This window comes from Phasianus colchicus, unplaced genomic scaffold, assembly GCF_987193195.1.
Source record: "Phasianus colchicus unplaced genomic scaffold, bPhaCol1.hap1.1 HAP1_SCAFFOLD_42, whole genome shotgun sequence".
Taxonomy (NCBI): Eukaryota; Metazoa; Chordata; class Aves; order Galliformes; family Phasianidae; genus Phasianus; species Phasianus colchicus.
Window position 1 is genome coordinate 1,112,229 of NW_028325222.1, and position 7,292 is coordinate 1,119,520.

General features: G+C 40.3%; 1 long non-coding RNA gene across 2 annotated transcripts; it reads left to right on the top strand.

Moving 5' to 3' along the window:
• Positions 1 to 641: 641 nt before the first annotated feature.
• LOC149912145 (uncharacterized) lies at positions 642 to 6,475 on the top strand. Of its 2 annotated transcripts, none has more exons than XR_016462337.1 (3): positions 642 to 755; positions 1,375 to 1,494; positions 6,378 to 6,475. It is a non-coding gene; the product is annotated as an uncharacterized LOC149912145 (long non-coding RNA). The 2 variants fall into 2 exon arrangements; XR_016462336.1 differs by lacking the exon at positions 6,378 to 6,475 and adding an exon at positions 3,764 to 3,882.
• Positions 6,476 to 7,292: the final 817 nt, after the last annotated feature.

Consider the following 7,292-nt stretch of genomic DNA (forward strand, 5'->3'; position numbering starts at 1 on the left):
GCTGTAAGGCAGGCCCTGTAAGTAATAGACTCTGATTTAAGAACTGTTCAGAAAATCCTGGACTCCCAGTGATATAAAGTATACTCCACCAGGACTATCTTAATAAAGTAGTTCACAAACATACATTCTTGACTATGCTTAAGGAGTTACAAAAGTGATAGAATCTCACTGCAGGTTACTTCAGTTCTTTCTCCCTACCCTAGGTTCACAAACAAGTGAAGAAACAAAAAAATTAGAAACATCTTCACATACCAGTTATCATTTCTGCAAGCCGAGATTACAGCTTTGAGAGTGCGGGAGATATTTCCATCCTCCTGATGGCTGAGCCAAGAGGGAAAAAGGGGAGGGGAACAAAAAACGTCCATCTATGAGGCGAAAGCTCCCGAACGAGAAGCCCCGGGCACAATCCCGCGGCACCAACCCCGGCCCGCAGCGGGGGCCCGGCCACCGCCCTCAGCGGCCCCACCCGCAGCCCCACGCCCGTTGCTCGGCAGCTGCGAGCCAACCGAGCCTGCCGGGAAGGCGGAGGGGCAGCACCACGGATAGCTCCTATTGGTCGAAGGAGGTGAGGGCGGAGCTCGAGGACGGCCGTCTTCTTCGCTATTGGCGGAGAGAGCCGTCAGTGCGGGGCGGGGGGCGGGGCCTCGCGGCTAGCGGGGTCGCGTTGAACTCCGCGTTAGGGCGGGGGAACGGAGCGAGGGGGCGGCGGCGGTCGAGGGTAAGCGAGCCGCCGGCTGCGAGGAGAGCGGCGCGAGGTAGGGAGCGGCGCGGGGGCCGTCCTCACCTGTCACCGGGCGCTCAGCCCTCCCTCCTCGCGGCCCCCGGGCTCCGGCCGCGGGCGCGGTCCCTCGCGGTAGCGGCCGGGCTGGGGCTGTGCTTTCGTCTAAGGGGACCCTCGTCCGAGGGAGGGCGGCAGGCAGGCAGGCAGGCTGTGCGCGCGGTGCCACCGGCTGTGCGCCGCTGCGCGGACGGATGCCGGCTGCCCTCAGGTAGGTGGGAGGGGGGCGGAGAGGGCAGACCCCGGGAAGGCCGCCTCTGGGCGCGAGGGCTCCCCGCCGCCGTCGCTGCGGCAGGCGGCACCTCGGAGTGGCGCTACGCGAGGGGGGGAGCGGCTGGGGGCTGCGGCTGGGGGCTGCGGCTGGGGGCTGCGGCTGGGGGCCGCCTCCGTGCGCGGGGCGGGGGGAGTTGCGAGGGCAGAGCCGCGCGATTTCTTATTTGTATAGCCGCGCTTCTTTTCACAGCAACGTGAATAGCTGTAAAACACATAATTCTACCTAAATTAAGTTGTTTAAATTGGAGATAAACAGATGTCTTAGACCTGCTTCTCTTTTTTTGCTGGAAGAAGTGAAGTCAATCACATTCTCTTACAAACAGGGCCTGGGTGACCCTGTAGACAGCAGGGTGACCACAAACCAGCAATGTGGCCTTGTGGTCGAGAAGGCCAATGGTATCCTGGGATGCATTAAAAAGAATGTGGCCAGCAGGTTGAGTGAGGTGAGTGAGCAAAGTATTATTTACTAACCAGCTAACTGCAGGAGAAGACTCTTAACAGAATAGAAATTTATGTTCTTAACATGCTCCTTTTTGAAGAAAATGGTAGAAAAGACAGAAGTGAGGAATAGAGGATACTTAAACCAACCTGGATCCACTAGAAAACTTCAAAGTAGGGACAGTTACAAAAGCTCAGCTATTCCATTGAGGGAGTAAGCACAAAAAGAAAGACTGAAGCCTTTAGCTAGCAGTTTGTCAGAAAACAGTCTTAAATATGCGCAAGGGTGGAAAGAGACTTCCTATTTCCTTAAATGCAAGCAGATTGAAACAGTTTCTTTTGATTTCTGTATCTATGATTTTCATAAGCAGTTACAAGAACGGTGTTCTCAGATTGGATATTATGAGTAAATGCTTGTGTTGCATTTAAGGAAATAATAAACAGCAACTATTTCTCATCCAAGAAAAAGACAAACACGTAAACTGAATGAGCAGCTTATATACATATATCCCCAAGATATCTGTAGCACTCCCATGGTGTTAGCTTATTAACATTACAGGGATTATTAACATTACATTCTATTTTTTTCTCTCCAAAGCATTCATAGTTGCTTTCATGTTTAAACTTGTGTCTTTCTGTAAGGGTTGATCAGGAAATCACTTTAATTTCTGTATTTTTAAGAATCTAGGCGTTCCTAAAATAGTTGGTGGATTACATGAGCAATGTGGGTAGGAAATAAATGTATTATTACCCTGAATTTGAGATAGATCTGTTCAAGGCTTTCTTCTGTACAGTACTGCAGCCTTCACAAAGCCCTGCTCACAGTATGTATAGTTTGATTACTGCTTTTTTTCTTTATGTATTTTGCATAGTACATAACAGTAATGAAGAATAAGATATAAGATAAACATGTACAGTAGAAATAAAGTGCAATGATTCTTCTTGGACAGATGTGCAACTTCTGAGATGTCTGTAGGACAAATTCCAGCTTTTGAAAAGCATAGCACAGCTAACAGTTCTGTAGAGTGTCTATAAACTCCTCTTTCTGGTTTATTTGGATGTGAATTTTCTGTTTGCTTGTTTTGTTTGTTAGTTGATTACATTCTGTTGCCTGTGACATTAAAGCAAAATCTACATATGTAGATTTGGTAGTGTTAGAGGTTTACCACTAAACTGTGGCATGCTAGTTTAATCTGATGATTCACTTCTGAGAATATAAAAACAGAAGTGAACTTTGCTTTCAGATGAATTATTTAAATTTCTTCCGCTCTTCAAAAACAGAATCAGTTTCACTTATGAAATCAACATGGATGTTTATGTTTCTTACAAAAAAACTTTTATTCTTCTAGTTTTGAACCTGATTTAGCATGAAAAATACTAAGCTGAAACTACTATTTTTGTTAACCACGTTTATGTTAATGGCACTTAAGCAATCCAACCAGGATCAAAGCTCCATTGTAGGAACTGTGCAGATGCATAGCAGTAGACATATCCTGCCCTAAAGAAAAAGCAAAAATAAATAACGTAATGAAATGGAACACAAAGTAATTGGTAAAGTTATAAGAAGCATCATAGGGGGAAAAAAAAAATAGATGGACAAAGAATAAAAAAGAGGTTTGAGACAAAAATAAAAATGTTCTTACTGTCAGATTTCAGAAGTTGTACAAGGAAAAGGAGTAAAAAATTAAATTTATACAACGAGGATGTCCAGAAAATCTAAGAAGTTAATCTTGATTTTACATTGAACAAAAATAGAATGAATAAAAATCCTTAGGTCTCACAAATACGTATGTTATGATCATAAATGCACCATTAAGAGTCTTTCAACATCTTCTTAAGCAATTTATTCATTTTATCTTTAGAGGGTAACAATGTGGAGCAAAAAAGTTTTGCAGTCCTCTGTGATAGAACAAGTGGCAGCAAACCTTTGAGGAGAAAGAGTAAGATGGATGGCCTTAAACAGTTTTTGCTTTTATTAATGGAGCCTGATTTGTTTTCACAGAAATGAGGCAAATAATAAACATACACAGAAAGGAGAGTAGGAGATAGAAGGACAACAAGAAAAAAAAAATGGAGTGTCAAATTTTCTCCCAAATGGACTTGCAAGAGTTGACAGTGACTTACTAGAGCATTAATTTCTTCTTTACAGCTTTATTCAGGTCTAAGACAGAAAAAAAGAACATGCACACGAGTCTTCCAATCCATATTTTCTATGTTATTTAAAGTAATAAGGTTATGTATGGTATTTTATGTTGGTTTCATTTACATTTGCAGGTACTAAAATCTAACAAGTTTCTCAAAACCTGTAACAGAAAAATGCTGAGAAGAATCAAATTTATTGCTCTCTCTCTTCACATACATTGGGCTTATGATCCTCCCACTTCAGTGGCTGCTCTTCCATGTATTACTGAGTGCAATCATGTACAAATATAAGATAAACATTTTCTTTAAAGTATTTATAGTATGTTGCGCTCAAATAAATATTTGAGAAAATAAAGAAATAACCTGACAGCTATTAATCAGAGTTTTATTGCCTTTAATATATGATCCATCCTGATATAGCAATTATTGTTGTTTTAGTAAATGCATTACCTCACTTTTACAGGTTTATTTTCAGCCAGTATATCTATCCTTTTGCTCAACACAACAGAGAACTTTCCAATAGCCAAAAAACATTCTGCCTTTAAATTAAATTAATCTTCTTGGAAATATTACTCTTCCAACTCTCCTGTTCTGTATGTCAGCTACTGCTCAAAGCTGTCTACTGTTCCTCCTGTTAACCATACAGTTATTAAAACTTGGTATATGAATACCTTTTCATCATATTTATCCACAATAAATGAATGAGACTTCTCCCCATAGAATCTTTCTATGAAACTTTCCATCCCTCTGTCTTTCTGCTAAATCTCAAATAATCTGAACTGCAGTTCATTTAGATATTAGACCTCAGGTTCAGATAACATCCTTGAGGTAATAAAATGTTATTGTCTGACAGATCTAAAGTGATATTTTTCCTGTAGAAAATTCCATGGGGCACTTACACTGAAACTGAGAAGTGTTTTTCCTTCTCTTGCTGAGTGAGGGTTTAAATAGGAAATGCATATACACAGAGCAAAATTTGGAAGGTAACATTTCCCATCAGGTCTTTTCAGTATTACAGAGCAAGAAAAAGATTTTTAAGACTTGCATGTGCTGATTAAGGTGATTGAATTTTTTCTACTATTATTTTCCTTTTAGTTTAGCAATAAAGAAATACATTAAAAAAATGCAGTAGGGGAAAGATCTGCCCATGGATTTGTTGTATTTGTGCATATCTAAATAGCAGTACAGGCATCTTGTCATCCCAAGGACACCATGGAGTATTCATATAATATAAAGAGAGATGATGGGGATTTTCTAATAACTAAATTGGAAATCAGAAATGTTACTTTTTTTTTTTTTTTTTTTTTCCCCAATTTACCAGTTTGCAAGCAATGCCTCCTTTTCCATAAAGACAGCTCTTCAAGAAAGCCCATTTCTAACACTCACAGACCTGTGCAGAACACCGTTTTTCATAGATGACAGACAGTAACTTTACAATAACATCAGCCATTTCTTTCAACACTGTCACAAATACCATTCAACAACAAATAGCATTCAACTAGGCCTCAACTGCCTAATTTCATTGAAGCCTGTATACCTTTCATTCAGTGTTAACATTACTTGAAAAAAAGTGTTTGGACGTTACATTATATTATCCTCAGTTCATCGTGTTGTAGCAGATCTAATCTTTAATGAAAACGAGACATGTAGGAATCCTATTTGAACTTTTCTTTTATCTTCACTCTTATTTCAAAAAGAAAGTTGTTGATTAAACACACCTAGTGACAAACCAACATGTGATTATCATCTATAATAAATGATACTCCTGCTTGCTAGTATAATTGTATTTGCTTTTCTTGTTGCCTTTGCTTGCTTCATCCACACCAGTAGATGTGTTGAGAAAACTGACTGGGAGAAAAGAGGTCATTCCCTGGTCCTGGTTACAAAGACAGCACAGACACAGCCCATGGTGACTGAAAAACAAGGAATAAAGAGGTTCAAGACTGTACTGCAAAAGTGTATTGCAACTGCAGGTTGCTTAAAGAAGTAGAAGCAAAGGGAATGTCCACAGGTTTGAAAAAGTGGCCTGCAACTACACAATATTCATTGTTTCAGAAAGGAGATTTAACGATGCAAAATCTTTGGCAAGAGAACAGTTGTTTTTAGGGATCAAATAGAGAGAGAAATAGTGCTGGGGACCTAGACTCCATTTAGGACATAATACTTGTCTTGTCTCTACACGTGAAAATATTTTAAATTACTAGCTGAGAGATCAGGGGTCCTGAACCATGGTATGTTCATTATTGTTGATTGCATGTACTGTGTCATATCACTTAAAAAATTAAAAACATTAATGGCACTGAAATTTCAAACTGGGTGCACGTACCACTGTGCATAACAACTGACAAGCTATTATCTACGTTGATTAAAACTCTTAGTGCTAGTGTTTTAGCTTCTCCAAAAGCAAGGAATAAACAATTTGAATGTAGGCTTTATCAGTATTTGTACTTGTAATAAAACCAGGAATATTCATAGAATCATAGAATCATAGAATTTTTTTTTGAGTTGGAAGGGACTCTTACAGACCATTGAGTCCAGTTCCCCAGTAATGAACAGGGACACCCACAGAGGTCAGAGACCTCAGAGGCCTGTCCAGCCTGACCATGAATATCTCCCCACTGCCATAATGTTGTCTTGCCCCAGACCTATACAAGACTACAAAGTGAGTCACCAGCTCTGGATTCCTACTTAGGAGGGGTTTGCCATCAAGATAGACAGCAAGTCTCCATGTAACCCTCTCCTCTAGGCATCAGCCCTGGGAAACATGCTGCCAAATATTCTTCAGAAAAGCATCTTAGAGAGGTTTCTGTGAGCAGATGGGGGACATTTGATGAAGCAAACGGATGCTGGGTAAGCAGTAATTCTCACTCAACAACCAGCCTGGGGGCTCCGTTCTTTCTTCATTTCCATTCTTTCTGATGGAAATGTCCTTGAAACTTAACTTTTTCCTACTTTTCCAGTACTTGTTTGATACTTTCTTTTTCTAGTAAGCAAAAATTCTAAGCCCTTGTCCTCCAGTAACTGTCTTTCATTTTCTGATACATTCAAAGATAACCTTTGGAGGCATGCCTTTTTCTGGGAAGCCAAGTTCTAACAGCAGAAAAAAATTTCAAAGGCTGTATGGAGAGCATCAACTACAATGGCAATAATATCACTGACCTTGCTAGAAGGAAGAAATTGGAACCTTCTAATGTGGTAAGAACATAACTTTATCATCATCTAAACTTCTGCTTCTCCTTCTAAGGAAAGTTTGTGAGTGTGTGTGACAGATGTTCTGAAATCATATAATATATAAAACAAAGTTTGTCACATGCCTAAAGATTTCATTATACATACTTTTATGATTTTTTGTTTGTTTGTTTGTTTGTTTGTTTTTAATATCTGGGAACCTGTTTCTGCTGGGATTTAAGTTTCAGCTTTACAGAATTAGCCTTCAGCATCAGATGAATGTTTTTTAAAAGAAAACCAGTAGATCAGTATATACATTTTTGCTTTCATCTTATAGTAACCCAAAACTAGAATTTTTTTTTGAGTTGGAAGGGACTCTTACAGACCATTGAGTCCAGTTCCCCAGTAATGAACAGGGACACCCACAGAGGTCAGAGACCTCAGAGGCCTGTCCAGCCTGACCATGAATATCTCCCCACTGCCATAATGTTGT